This window comes from Lissotriton helveticus, chromosome 4_1, assembly GCF_964261635.1.
Source record: "Lissotriton helveticus chromosome 4_1, aLisHel1.1, whole genome shotgun sequence".
Lineage (NCBI taxonomy): Eukaryota > Metazoa > Chordata > Amphibia > Caudata > Salamandridae > Lissotriton > Lissotriton helveticus.
The window spans coordinates 1,919,009,220-1,919,024,929 of NC_136063.1; positions in this window are offsets into that span (position 1 = coordinate 1,919,009,220).

Here is a 15,710-nt window from a genome sequence, read left to right on the forward strand (position 1 = left end):
TCCAAAGATCAGGGCTTGATCCATCACCGTTTTTTAGCTCACTGCACCATCCCAGCTCAGAACTTGGCTATATGCAAATTAGTCTGTTCCTGTCCCAGTGCATGATGGGAACAGGGCAAACCAAACTACCAAGCCAATTCTTATACTGGGAAGGAAACAAGCTTCCGGGGACCGGTTTCTGCCATTTCAGGCGTCGTCGGCCCGGCTTGCTTGAATCCTGATGGTGCAATGAGCAAGGGACTCACATCTGAGTATACCCTTCCACGCATATGGTGGACAAAATGATTCAGAAAAGGGGGTGGTGATGAACAGAGTGCCTGAATTAAGCAGACCACTCCTACCCAGTCAAAAGATCAGGGCTTGATCCATCACCGTTTTTTAGCTCACTGCACCATCCCAGCTCAGAACTTGGCTATATGCAAATTAGTCTGTTCCTGTCCCAGTGCATGATGGGAACAGGGCAAACCAAACTACCCGGAAGCTTGTCTCCTTTCTGGTGAAGAATTGGCTTGGTAGTTTGGTCTGCCCTGTTCCCATGATGCACTGGGCCAGGGACAGAAAATTTGCATATAGCCAGGTTCTGAGCTGGGATGGGGCAGTGAGCTAAATAACGGTGATGGATCAAGCCCTGATCTTTGGACTGGGTAAGAGTGGTCTGCTTAATTCAGACACTCTGTTCATCACCACCCCCTTTTCTGAATCATTTTGTCCACCATAAGCGTGGAAGGGTATACTCAGACATGAGTCCCTTGCTCACTGCTCCATCAGGATTCAAGCAAGCCGGGCCGACAACGCCTGAAATGGCAGAAACCGTTCCCCGGAAGCTTGTCTCCTTTCTGGTGAAGAATTGGCTTGGTAGTCTGGTCTGCCCTGTTCCCATGATGCACTGGGCCAGGGACAGACTAATTTGCATATAGCCAGGTTCTGAGCTGGGATGGGGCAGTGAGCTAAATAACGGTGATGGATCAAGCCCTGATCTTTGGACTGGGTAAGAGTGGTCTGCTTAATTCAGACACTCTGTTCATCACCACCCCCTTTTCTGAATCATTTTGTCCACCATAAGCGTGGAAGGGTATACTCAGACATGAGTCCCATGCTCACTGCTCCATCAGGATTCAAGCAAGCCGGGCCGACGACGCCTGAAATGGCAGAAACCGGTCCCCGGAAGCATGTCTCCTTTCTGGTGAAGAATTGGCTTGGTCGTTTGGTCTGCCCTGTTCCCATGATGCACTGGGCCAGGGACAGACTAATTTGCATATAGCCAGGTTCTGAGCTGGGATGGGGCAGTGAGCTAAATAACGGTGATGGATCAAGCCCTGATCTTTGGACTGGGTAAGAGTAGTCTGCTTAATTCAGACACTCTGTTCATCACCACCCCCTTTTCTGAATCATTTTGTCCACCATAAGCGTGGAAGGGTATACTCAGACATGAGTCCCTTGCTCACTGCTCCATCAGGATTCAAGCAAGCCGGGCCGACGACGCCTGAAATGGCAGAAACCGGTCCCCGGAAGCTTGTCTCCTTTCTGGTGAAGAATTGGCTTGGTAGTTTGGTCTGCCCTGTTCCCATGATGCACTGGGCCAGGGACAGACAAATTTACATATAGCCAGGTTCTGAGCTGGGATGGGGCAGTGAGCTAAATAACGGTGATGGATCAAGCCCTGATCTTTGGACTGGGTAAGAGTGGTCTGCTTAATTCAGACACTCTGTTCATCACCACCCCCTTTTCTGAATCATTTTGTCCACCATAAGCGTGGAAGGGTATACTCAGACATGAGTCCCTTGCTCACTGCTTCATCAGGATTCAAGCAAGCCGGGCCGACGATGCCTGAAATGGCAGAAACCGGTCCCCGGAAGCTTGTCTCCTTTCTGGTGAAGAATTGGCTTGGTATTTTGGTCTGCCCTGTTCCCATGATGCACTGGGCCAGGGACAGACTAATTTGCATATAGCCAGGTTCTGAGCTGGGATGGGGCAGTGAGCTAAATAACGGTGATGGATCAAGCCCTGATCTTTGGACTGGGTAAGAGTGGTCTGCTTAATTCAGACACTCTGTTCATCACCACCCCCTTTTCTGAATCATTTTGTCCACCATAAGCGTGGAAGGGTATACTCAGACATGAGTCCCTTGCTCACTGCTCCATCAGGATTCAAGCAAGCCGGGCCGACGACGCCTGAAATGGCAGAAACCGGTCCCCGGAAGCTTGTCTCCTTTCTGGTGAAGAATTGGCTTGGTAGTTTGGTCTGCCCTGTTCCCATGATGCACTGGGCCAGGGACAGACTAATTTGCATATAGCCAGGTTTTGAGCTGGGATGGGGCAGTGAGCTAAATAACGGTGATGGATCAAGCCCTGATCTTTGGACTGGGTAAGAGTGGTCTGCTTAATTCAGACACTCTGTTCATCACCACCCCCTTTTCTGAATCATTTTGTCCACCATAAGCGTGGAAGGGTATACTCAGACATGAGTCCCTTGCTCACTGCTCCATCAGGATTCAAGCAAGCCGGGCCGACGACGCCTGAAATGGCAGAAACCGGTCCCCGGAAGCTTGTCTCCTTTCTGGTGAAGAATTGGCTTGGTAGTTTGGTCTGCCCTGTTCCCATGATGCACTGGGCCAGGGACAGACTGTAGGAGAGATGGGTCTGCAATTCTATGATCACCCAGATTTTTGCTTTTTGCTTCACTGGTTTACGACTTTCCCTGGCTGTGGGCCTGCTAATCAGACCCACAGCCTAGCTGTTCTCTCTATTCCAAATTGTACCCAGGTACTGAATTGGCACTGGGCCCTTTCCAAGTCCCTGTACCCAGGGCTGAGGTGTACCCAGAAGTCTCCCAGGGGCTGCAGCATGTATTATGCCACCCCTGGACTGACTAACCAAACAGACACAACTGGCTGCTTGACAGCTGGGGGCAAGGTGGTGTACTCACCCTTTGCTTTAGATATAGTATCCCTATATCTAAACCTAAATGGACACTCAGATCTCCTATCAGTCACTCCTATGGCAGGCCTTAACAATCCTGAAGGCAGAGTGCTTGGAATCGTGTGAGATAGTTTCCCTGGCCGCCACAGAGGTAAGTTTCGCTGCCCTTGCTGTGGCTGGCGTCCTAATCGTGCTTTATCATCTTCTCCCATCAGTAACATCCTTGGCGCTGAGTATTCCTGCATGCTGCTAAACACCAGATCCGCGTGCAGGCATGCGCAAGACATCTTTGAGCTTCTCGACACAGAGAAGCCACTCTGTCTCATGTTGACTGAGACTTGGTGGGGAGAAGCTTCTAATCCGGACGTTGCCATGGCAATTCCGCCTGATTATAACATCTTCAGGAAGGACAGAGCCAAGGGAAGGGGCGGAGGGGTGGCACTGGTGGTGAAGAAGGGCACGGTGTGTACCATCTTGCCTGCGGATGATATCCGTGGCTCCGAGTCCCTCGCCTTTTCGATCACTCTAGCTCCGCATCAAGCAGTTAAGGGATTATTAGTATATCGACCTCCTGGCCCGCCTGGTACGTTTTTTGAAGACCTCGATTCGGTTTTGCTGGGCTTGGCCTTGAAAGCAGAACACTGCATAGTGGCTGGGGACTTCAACTTTCGGATGGACGATCCATCAGACCCGGCCGCTATTAAACTATCTGAGGCTATGACCCCGCTGGGCCTTATTCCTTATCTGCAGGGGCCGACGCATGTTAAGGGGCACACTCTTGATCAGATCTTCTCCACATCTGCTCTTGTGGTGAAAGAGATTCTCCCGGTGCTGTGGTCTGATCACCGGCTTGCCAAATTTGCGATCAGAGGCACAGCCAGGTTGTCCATCTCTGTGCCACAGCAGCGGGGTCGAGTGTCTAGAGCGTTCAATAGAGTGACTCCTGAGATGTTGGCTCAGGCCGCCATGGAACATCCCTGTCCTCTCTCAGGCGATCTGGAGAGAGATCTGGAGTCCCTGCAAGCATGGCTTTCCGATAGGCTTAATGATCTAGCCCCGGTGCTGCCCCCCCGCTCGACATCGAAACGGGTCTCGGCCCCTTGGTTTACCTCTGCACTGTGGGCTACGCGGCAGCAGTGTAAGGTAGCCGAAAGGGCATGGCGGGCACACTATGATAGTGTGGACAGGCTGACCTACAAAGCGGCGGTTAAGGCCTATCACCAGGACATTCGCCTTGGGAAAAAAGCCTACCTTGCAGGGAGGATAGAAGCGGCCTCCAACTCCTGCAAGGAGATCTTTACTATTGTGAGAGAATTCATCTCCCCTCGGTCCATTACATCTGAAGAGGGGCCCTCAGAATCCTGGGCTGTGGATCTTGCCCGTTTTTTTACGGACAAGATCAAGCTCATACAGGACTCCTTTCCACCTGGAGCACCTGCAGGGCCGTTTAAACCTGCGGTTGACATGTTCCCGCCGGCCTCGCATGGCGCTACGCTGGCTGTATTTCCACCTTTGTCAGCCCCTGCCTCCTTAGTGCTTATGGGCAATCTTAAATCTGGGTCGCCATTGGACCCTTGCCCAGCCAAATTTTTGGCAAAGATCGCGGAAGTGATCAATCCATTGGCGAACCCTCTTCTGAATTTCTCGTTGAGTCAGGGAGTGGTTCCGCAGGCCTGGAAGCAGGCAATGGTAATCCCGCTGCTTAAAAAGCCTGGTCTAGATCCGAAGGCCCCAGTGAACTACAGGCCTATTTCTTTGCTGCCGGCTCTCGCAAAAATTTTGGAGAAGCATGTTCAGATGGTGCTCTCTAACTTTTTGGAGACTCACGAGATCCTGCATGCCACCCAGTCTGGTTTCCGTTCAAATCTCAGCACCGAGACCGCGCTCCTCGAGGTTTCTGAAACCATTAAAGGGGTGCTGGATTCTGGGGGCAAAGTCATGCTGGTGTTGTTGGACCTGTCGGCGGCTTTTGACACCGTCCCCCATGATCGCCTTCTCGCACGACTCTATAGATTGGCCTTCGGGGGACGGTGCTCAGCTGGTTTTCTTCCTTTCTAGCTGGCCGCCGGCAAACGGTCTGGGCCTCTCCAGACACCGCCGTGATGCCGCCTCTGGGTGTTGGGGTCCCTCAGGGCTCTATATTGAGCCCGACCCTCTTTAACATCTTCATGACCCCTCTGGCGGCGTTGGCGGAGTCGTTTGGGGCCCGGATCGTATCTTATGCCGACGACACCCAGCTCCTCTTCTCCTGCAAGAGAGGTGGAGACTTTGATGGGGAGAGTATCCGGGATTGCCTTGGGGCTGTTTTTCAATGGTTCCAACTGAACAGCCTCAAGTGCAATTCCGATAAGTCCGAGGTACTCTTCTTTGGGTGTGATACGGAGCCAATCTGGCAGGCCTGGTGGCCCATCGATATGTTTCCCCCGTCCTGTTCCTCCCCAATGGCTAAGAACTTGGGGGTTAAGATGGACAAGGGGCTAACGATGAAGGCCCAGATCTTCGGGGTGACCGGCACCTGTTTTGGCCTATTAAAGATGCTGCGGAGGTTTTTACCTCTGCTGTCTGAGGAACACAGGAAGCTGACCGTGCAGGCTCTGATCGGCTCTAGGTTAGATTATTCTAACGTTCTTTACCTGGGCCTACCAGAGTACTTGCTGCAGCGGCTTCAAGTCGCGCAGAATGCGGCAGCCAGGGCCATCTTTGGTCTAAATAGACGAGCCAGAGCTTCGGGTCTACTGTTGACGTTGCACTGGCTACCCATCCGCAAACGGATTGCCTTTAAGGCAATGACTTTGGCCTATAAGGCTCTCCATGCGGTGGGAGCCAAGTACCTCCAAAAGAGACTTGCCTTTTACCATCCGGCTCGCTCGTTGAGGTCAGAATCTTTATTCCTGGCGGCTGTTCCGCGAGTGAAAAAAGCGCGTCTGGTTGGCCGCTCCTTCGGTTTGCTGGCACCACAGATGTGGAATTCGCTTCCGCTCTCACTTCGGGGAGCCACTAGTCTTCTTGCTTTTAGGAGAGGTCTTAAAACTTGGTTGTTCACCCAGTAGGCCTCTCAGTCCCCCTTTTTACTGTGTTTGTTCTTGTTTTCTTATTTTACTGTGTTATGTTATGGTGATGTAGTTCTCCTTACCTAAAGCGCCGGGACACTCTTTTTGAGTAACCGTTGCGCTATACAAAAGAATAAATAACATAACATAACATAACATAGTGCTCTGGCACGAGCTGAGCCTGTCTGCGGCTTTCGGGATCCATCCCTTAACCGTTTCCATGATATCGCATACCATATACTCTTAAGTGCATTATAATCCTCGCGGTTATATGCCAACTCTGGTATCGCTTTATCAAAACATGTCGAGTAAGGTGTCATACGAATTGGAATACTAACCCCTCGCCAATTCTGGCGACGGGGTTAGCATTCCACCCTTCTAGAGGGACACGACATGTATGTAACCTGTAACCCCGGTTAAAGTCAGACATAGCCTTAGCTCCACAAAATGGATGCTGCCACCGAGACACAAGTCTGCCCTCCTGCTGCTGGGAGTCCTCCCAGCCGAGGAGGCAAGGACAAAGGGTTTCCTGTCAGGGGCGGTGCCAGCACCGTCCCAGACAGGATTTTGTGTATCCTAGGTAGGCAGGGCTTTAGAGGAAGGTGACTGCAAGTGGCACCCCGGTGCTCACTGTGCATAGGCCGGCTGAAACCAGTTCCAGGGGCACTCCAGCCCCTGGCCTGGGGAAAGCCCGCCAAAGGAGAGGGGTGTAACCACCCCCCTCCTAGTCCCACCCATAGGGCAGGACTTAGTCGCGTGCCAGCCCCTTTTTGCAGGATAAAGGTAGGAACTGGCCCCCTTCCAAATCAGATCATCTTTGAATCCTGAAACTACTTTCCACGAAAGGAACTCAAGACTTCTTCCCAAGATTCTCCCTTGTGACTAAGGAGTAGTCACCCTGCAGCAGCAGGCACCAACAAAGCATCGCGGTTTGTTGCCAGTCTCTCCTTCGGATCAAGACTGCTCCAGCACGACGAGAACCGGCTTCCCTGGCACCTCTGACCTCAACCTACATCATCAGCCCAGCTGTGATCCGTGGGTGTGACGAGACCTCGAGGGACCGGCCATCTTCAGAACTGCACGACGCTTGTCCAGCACGACTCCCGAGTGACCCTCGACTGAGTGCTTTGGGGTAAGAGAAGCCCCGACCCTGAGCAGCTCCAGCACCGAAGTTCAGCCCCCCTGCAGCCACGAGATCTGCGTGGGGCCCTTCTGCTCTTTGCTGCCAACCGCGTTGTCCAGGTCGCTTGCCCGTTGGCTAGTGGCCCCCTCACGACGCTCCACGACGACAACCACTGCTGGTCTGGTTGCTCCAGACTAGCCCTTGCTCCCCTCCAAAAGAGGAGCACCTGGACCCTCCTGGTCCACTCAAGACGCCATTTTAGGTCCACCGCGTGGGCCTTGCATTTGCCAAGACTTGTTGCCCAATCCTGGGTCCAGCGACGTCGACAGCAAGAACCTTCGTGGGACAGCTCGCACCTCCATCCTGGTCGCCGACAACGCCTCCTGGTCCGAGAGACTGCAGAGCCCAGCAGCGCCCACTCACCTGGCTGAGGTGACTTCGTCCGGTGCCATCCTGGTGCCCACTCAAATCACTGGCTAGTGATTCAGAACTTGGTCCCCTCTGCTTACAGGTTTCTTCTTCCCTGATCCAGGCTTGGATCACTCCGAACTTTCTTCACTGGCCGCCTGCCAGCAACTCTTTCTTCAGGCTCCTGGATCTTCAACGAGGGTATCCGACGCAACTTCAACCCTATGCAGCCGCAGCCCCTGGGCTAGGTAACCTGAGTACTCCGGTGCTCCAGCATAGTCCAACACCCTAAGTGTTCGGATCCACTCTTGTTTTCGACCCACCTAGTCGGGTTCGCCCGAGAACAGTAACTTTGCAACTGCTAGCCTCCATAGACTTTTTCCCGCCTTACGCGTGAGAGTTCCCACTCTGCACACGACGTCCACAGGCCTCCTGCATCTAATCCCAGTGTTTAGAATTGTAGGCCTAGCGATTCCTGAGTCTAGAAAAGTACTACTTACCTGCTAGCAAGTTCGCATTCCACTTACTGTGTATATGGTTTTTCGTGCCCCTAGGGCATTTGTGTAAATTGTGCGACTTAAAGTATTTTCGTAAGAATTTGAATTTTTGAATTTAAAAACATTTGTACAGCGCTCGCATACCCAGCGGTTTCATGGCGCTAGTGTTGATCAGTGAACGGCAGCAACTAGGAAATTAGGTCAGGTAGGCTTGCGTGAAAAGGAAGGTTTTCAGGTTTTTCCGGAACAAAGGGTAGGAGGGTGAGGTACGTAGAGTGACAGGGAGGGAATTCCAAAAAGTTCGAGCCAGGACGTCGAATCTTGCTCCGCCTGATCTCTGCTTTTTAAAGCGGGGGATGGTAAGAAGAGCCAAATGGGCTGAGCGAAGTTCTCTGCCTGGACAATATGGCTGAATGAGAGAGCAGATAAACTCGGGGGCAGTGCCTGATCTGGCCTGGTACGTGAGGCAGCCGAGTTTAAACAGAGCACGTTCTCTGACAGGGAAGAGTTTTGTTATGTGCTTAGCTCCCTGACTCATAAAGAGTGCAGGGTAGTCTTGTTATAAATAAATATCTGTTTATTTTCATAACAACTTGTGTGGTGTCCTTTCACTTGGTGTCCAAGGGGTAATGTGGTGGTAAAACAGCTGGCTTAACACGCCCTCTAGAGTCTTAGCCTTAGACTGCTCGTATCCATGCTACTAGGATAGCTGGTCTATAAGGTTGACTTACAACCAATCATCAATAAGGGTTGTTTGGACTGATACATAGTGATCACTAGAATAGTGAGCACTGCATATCAGGCCAACTTCTCACATTGGTGAGCAGCGGTTGGGATTTGAGCTTGCTGTTGTTTTACCACACATATCCTAAGAATATCATTTGAAAGATCACAAAGTACTAAAGGTACATATAACTTAGCTTAAAATACTCTGAGTTCTACTGAACCAGCTGTTGTAGCTCCTAGGACCTAGCAAACCCTAAAACTACAACTCTAGCAAGGGATCAGTAGGTAAACATATAGTGTAGGTAAGTGCACCACTTACACCTCACTAGAAAAGCATGTCTACCCATGGAGAGTCTTCAGAGACTCCCGTTGTGGTTATTGACCCTCCACAGTTCACTTCAAGATATGCAGCTCTCAGTTTCCAGGAGATGAGACAAGTGTGTACCTCCAGGAAACTGAAACAGGGGTCTAACCCCACCATTCCCTTTCTGATAGGTCTCTTAGAGACATATGATGCGAGAAAGATTTCTCAGCTAGATGGGAATATGCCAGCCTTAGAGGGTACCACTGGGGATCCAGACCTCCACAACACTGTAAATGCAGTTGAGGAGGAGGATCCTGAGGAACTCTCTGGGGATGAGGCAGACAAAGGTCTTGAGGTATTCAGAAGGCTAACTAGGGCCAACATAGACTTGCTTGGGCTAGGATCTGGGGGACCCCCAGTACTGACCCTAAGTAGGCCTAACCTTGGAGTTTTTTTTATTTTTTATTTTATTTTTTTTAAAAACTTTATTCACTTTCCATACATGCACACAGCTTTCGCCTACAACCCTGGGGCCGGCAGCAATCCAGCAACACATCTATATCATGTTCTATACCAGTGTTCCAAAAAATATGCTAATATTGGTGCCGGCGTCGCCCATTCCAGGCACCCGGGGTGCAGATCAGGTCGGCAGGTTAGTGCTGTGAAGCTAGCGTCCCATAACAACACTCTCCAGTACTGTAGTGGTACAGCGTACATTGTCTATAATGCTGCCTTGGTAAAGTCTTTCAGTGCATGCTCCCAGCAACTTGGTCAGTGTCAAACTTCCCTAACCCAACTTGTCCAGAACGTCCCTCCCCTCCCCACCCAACTACCTATGTGCCACTCCCCATGTGTTACCACCTTTCCAAGTGTACGTGTCTCTCACCCCAGCCTAGTCCTCACTCCTCCGCCTCGCACCATCACTCAATCAGTCAGTCACTCGATGCTCTCGGCCCGATGGATCCCATATGTATGGTCCTATGTGTCACAGTACTCAGAAATCTGTGTACCCCGTGCGTTCCATCCTCACGAAGCCACCCACAGACCCGAGCGAGCCTAGTCCCCGGTGTCTCCCCCCCGATCCTGCTGCTCCTCCATCTCCTCCAAATCGTCCCTTGTGGCGTCCCTATATGAAACGTACGTCAGGTACTGGTCCCAGAAGCTCCGCGGCCTACTCATCGGCGGCAGCAACTCGCAGTACAGTTGGGTTTGCGTACAACTATACAACAGAGCCCTTTCCCATTCTTGTTTGGTCGGAAGGGGGCCGCGCATCCAATGCATCGCTATCGTTCGTCTTGCCAGAAGTAGCCCCATGCCCGCCAGACGACGCGTAGCTGGGGGCAAAGGTCTGGTGTGCCCCAGCAGAGCTATTGCCGGATCTACCGGGAGCTCCACCTCTAGTATCCGCCCCAACTCCAGGAAGACTTCCTCCCAGAAGGCATTTATCCCAGGGCAATTCCAGGCCAAGTGCACGAAGTCAGCCACTGGCGTCCCGCAACGCTCACATTCCGGCGACTGCCGGAGCCCATACCTGTGCAAGCGTTCCGGGGTGTAATACACTCTTTGTAGAAATTTAAACTGGACGAGCCTATGTCGTGCATTCAGCGACACTCGTTACGTATTCTGACAGCAGTATTGCCACATTTCGTCGCTGATATCTACCTGTAAGTCACACTGCCACGCCTGGCGGGCCTTCGAGGGTTCCTGCTTCCTGTGACACTGCCCAATTCTGTACAGACGTGATATCATCTTGCCACTCGACTGTGTTTTGATGATATACGTTAGTTCTGGCAATTCTGCCGGCTCCTCCATGGCCGGCCCCAGCTGCACCTGCAGCGCTGCCCGGACTCTATGTAGGCTGAAACGATGAAGCAGTGTCGTAGTGATCTGGGGTGAATCCACCTGCTCCCAGGTGACCACCTTCCCGTCTCTGAACATGTCCCCCAGCTTGATTATACCAAGCTGATTGAGGGCGCGCGCAACCCCTCGTTCTCTCAGGGGTGGAAGCCACAAGGCCCACTCAATCGGGACCAAGGGTGAATACAGGAGCGCACAGCCACTGCGTCTCACCAGAGAGTGCCATGCGTGATTCGTACTTGCTATAGAGGCCAGGGTGCCAGTCCGTCGCGCGGCAGGTTCGAACACCGTAGACGCTGGGTGGAGGGGGCTCGTGAAGAGCGTCTCCAGTTTCACATGCGGGATGTTACCATCGCCATGAATCCAAGTGTGCAGGTGCATTGCCTGTGCGACCCTGTAGTAATGTTCCACGTCTGGGGCCCCTAGTCCGCCCTGATCATATGGGAGAGTCAGGACCTGCCACTTAACCCTCGGCTGCTTTCCACCCCATGCCAGCTTCGTGAGGGTCTGGACCAGCGTAGCAAAGAACGCCTTTGAGAGCACTACCGGAAGGTTGCAAAAGAGAAACAGGAACCGCGGTAGCACCAGCATTTTCATTAGCGCAATGCGACCCGCCAGGGACAGCGGTAGCCTGCACCATCTGTCCACGTCGTCAACTAGTTTCATGTAAGCCACTCCATAATTTTCTCTGACCAATACCTCCGGGTCCGGGTGTAGTCTGATGCCTAAATACCTGACCGGGTCGTCCGACCACTGCAGTGGGTAGTCCATGACAAACTCCTTTGTCACCGGGGTCAGCGGGAACGCCACCGACTTCGACCAGTTGACCCTGAGTCCAGATAGGGCTCCAAATTGCACTACCTCCCGTAGCACCGGCGCGAGGTTAATCTCCGGGTCCCTAATATACAAAAGCGTGTCGTCGGCGTACGTGGATATGCATATCCTGTACGTGGGGAAGTTAATACCTTCATGACTGTGGTACTCCCGGAGTGCACACGCTAGGGGCTCCGCCACTAGAGCGTATAACAATGGGGAGAGCGGGCAGCCCTGTCTCGTGCCCCTGCCAATCCCAAACGCCTCAGTGACTATATCACCAATCCGTAGTCTGGCCCTCGGCTTGTAGTACAGAGCGCCTATCATTTGTAAAAAAGGCTCGCCTAGTCCCAGTTTCCTGAGTACCCTGGACATGAAAGGCCACTCTACGGAATCGAAGGCTTTCTCCATGTCCAGGAATATAGCCAATGCCTTGTTCTCCGGCTTCATGTGCTGCATCGTCCCCAGGACTGTACGAATGTTGTATGTGAGGTTCCTAGATGGAATAAAACCTGCCTGTTCCGGGGCCACCAGTGCAGGGGCAAGGAGAGCAAGACGCGTAGCTAGCACCTTTGCATACAGCTTAGCGTCCACATTAATCAAAGAGAGGGGCCTATACGATCCGCAGTCCGTGGGGGGTTTCTCCGGCTTGAGTATCGTCACAATGAGCGCCTCGCGCATCGTCGGGGGCATGGACCCTTCTACACATATGTCATCGAATAATGCTGAGAGGTAGGGGACCAGCAAGTCTTTAAATGATTTGTAAAAACCGACAGTGAGTCCGTCCGCGCCCGGCGCGCTGCCCACCTTCATACTATCCAATGCCTCAACTATTTCCTCCCTCTGGATAGGCATCATCAGGAATTCTCTCTGCGCGTCAGACAGATGCGGCATTTGAATATAACTCAGGTAATCATCTATCGCCCCGTCCAACCCTGTCGATTTGGATTCATACAAAGCGGAGTAGTACTGCTTGAATTCCCCCACTACCTGTTCCTCATCAGTGAGAGTCTCTCCCGCGCTCGACACCAACTCACCAATCAGCAGGGGCCGGCGCTCATGTTTGATCATTTTCGCCAGGAGTGAGCCTGGGCGTTCACCCTCGCCATACACACGGGCTGTGGCATATTTACCCATATGTTGTACCTCCCGATCCGCCTCCGAGTGATACTCCTTCAACAATTGTTTTATCTGGTCCAGAGCGTCACCTTCCGGCTCCGCCTGGTGTCTCTCTTCAAGGTCCTTCAGCTGACCTTCCAAAAGTGCGAGCCGCTGCCTAATAGATTTCAATACACCGGAGTGTTTGGCCATGGCTACCCCGCGTATGAAGACTTTAAAGGCTTCCCACAGCGTTTGTAAACTGTCCACGGAGCCCGTATTTGCCACAAAAAAGTTTTCGATTTCCTCCGCCAGCTCCCCACGGAACACCTCGTCCAGTAACGAGTACGGGGGGAAGCGCCACGTAAAGGGGGGGATTCCGCGCACCGGGGATTCCAGGAGCAGGAGGAGGGGAGAGTGATCAGACAGGGTGCGTGGCAGTATGAGACAGTCCCTAATGTTATTGGATAGCCGTTGTGAGACCAGCCAGTAATCTATTCTAGTGTGCAATGCGTGATATGCTGAATAGTGTGTGTACCCCCCTTTGGAATGATGCCTACTACGCCACACATCCAAGAGATCTAGATGCACCATCTCAGTGCGGAGCGCCGTGGCAGCCGCCGACGGACTCCTGCTCGGTCCATCAGACCTGTCCAGGTCTGGATTGAAAACCAGGTTAAAGTCCCCACCCCAGAGCACACTCTCACAGTCATACATTTTGCATTTCCTGGCCAATTCAGTGTAGAACTCAGGCGAATCGTAATTTGGGCCACAGAGTTTCACAAGCAGCATGTCGTGTCCTCGCCCCTTGCACCTGCAAATTACATACCTCCCCACCGGGTCCGACTCCAGTGATTGTAATGTGAGTTTGGAGCGAGGGTTCACCCATACCAGCGTCCCTCTCGAGTGTGTGGTGAAGCCCGCAGCTATACTATTCCCACTCAACCCCTTATGTTGTAACATTCTGCTAGCAAGAGGCAAGTGAGTCTCCTGGAGGAGAGCGAGGTCTATATTATGCCTGCGCAAGTAGCTAAGGACCTTTCTCAGCTTCCTATAGTCATTAAGGCCCCTGACGTTCCATGTCAAAGCGCGCAGTGGGGCTCTCGCCTCTTCGATTCGTAATGTGCATTTCTCAGTTCCCGCCATTGTGGATAGAATGCGCGACCAGGCTGTCTTGTAGCGGTGACAGTCGGACCCCAGGGGCACTGACCGTCCGGAGACACAATGAACACTGGCCTAGTGCAGCCCACATGGCTCCACACCAATTTTCAGAGAGCAACCACTCGGTAGTTAAACCCAAAATCAACTGCCCTTTAAGAACAAACCCCAACAGTCCCCCCACCTCCCACAGCAGACCCACCCCAATTTGGTCATGCAGAATCCCATCCCGCCCAACCCCCCCCATCAACCAGTAGAAGTTTCCCATGTGCACAACGCTCAAAAGTAGTAGGGTCGTGAAGAAGAGAGGGGTACGTGTCCAGTTTCTTCAAGCCGCCCCCCGCCGCCGACCGCCAAAGCCAATTAAGGGCAGCACAGCAGTCACTCAGCAGCCGATTCCGCTAGTTCCTTTGTCGCTGCCTCGATCGCAGCACGCTGGCCTTCCTGTATCTCCTCTTGGGGAGGGCGACGCGGTCTACGCCGCCGTTTCTGCTGACGCCATTGCCCCGCGGCGCCTATCTCTGAGTCGTTCTCCGTTCGGGTGTCCCCCGGGGGTTCAGGTTCCTCAATGTCTAGCAGCCGGCAGGCGTCAGCAAGAGATCGAATCTGATGTACTTTATTGTTCATTTTGAAGACAATCCTGAACGGGTGACCCCAGCTGTATGTGATTCCGAGGCGCCGCAGTTCCGCAGTAACCGGTCGGAACGACCTGCGCTTTTCCAGGGTGATGGCTGCCAGGTCCTGATAAAATGTCGGCGAATGATCGCCATAGGTGACGGAGCCCATCTGTCGCGCCTTGGTGAGAATCTCCTCCTTTGTGCGATAGTCCTGGACGCAGACCAGAATGTCCGCCGGCAGGGCGCCCGAGGCTCTAGGCGGCCCTGCCCGGTGTGCTCTATCCAGAGCGATAATGGAGTCAGCAGAGCGTCCCAAGACGTGGTTGAAAAGGCCCTGCGTGAACTTGAAGAGATCCGCTGTGTCCGGGGTGGGTTTCACTCCCCTGATTCGAATGTTATGCCTTCGGGACCTGTTCTCCAAGTCTTCCACGTGTGATTGTAGATCAACTTGCTGGTCATGAATGCGGATAATTTCCTGCTGGAGCGCTTCCATCTCTACATCCCGGGCGTCAGTCTTCGACTCCAGATCCGCAACTCGCTCCCCAATGGCGTCCGTGTCTCGTCTCAGCTCCCGGATCTCCCCCTTCAGTTCAGTCTTAAGAAGCTGGAGATCCTCCCGCAGACCTCCAAATAGTGATTCCAAGAACGATCTTGTGACCGGCTCGTCATTGCTTCGGGAGCTGGGGCCCGGAGTGCCGCCCGCTGACTTGGCAGACGCCGCAGTGTTGTCAGCGCCACGAGGGTCCGTTTTTTTCCCCCCCGTGGAGACGGGCGAAAGTAAGTCCTTAATGGTCCTGTCCTTCCTCACCCTACCATTCGCCATACTGCCCCAGATAGTCCGCAGCTCCCGGTGCGCTCTAGTCCAGAAGCTCGCCCTAGCACCTGCAGTCCAGGGCCAGACCGTCCAGCACTAAACGGCCACCTCGCTCCGTCGCCGAATTCCGCTGCTCCAAGTACTCTCGCTTGCTGGACCTGATCGTCGGTGTGTCCCTCCCAGAAAGTGCGTTGGGCGCTACCCAAAGCGATGTAGGCCGCGTGGGGAATCAGTTGCTGGGTCGGGTCAAATCACGATATGCCAGTCCTCAGGGCACCACCCCGCAGTAGCCACTCCTGGGCCCGGTCGCCACAGTTCACACCGGGG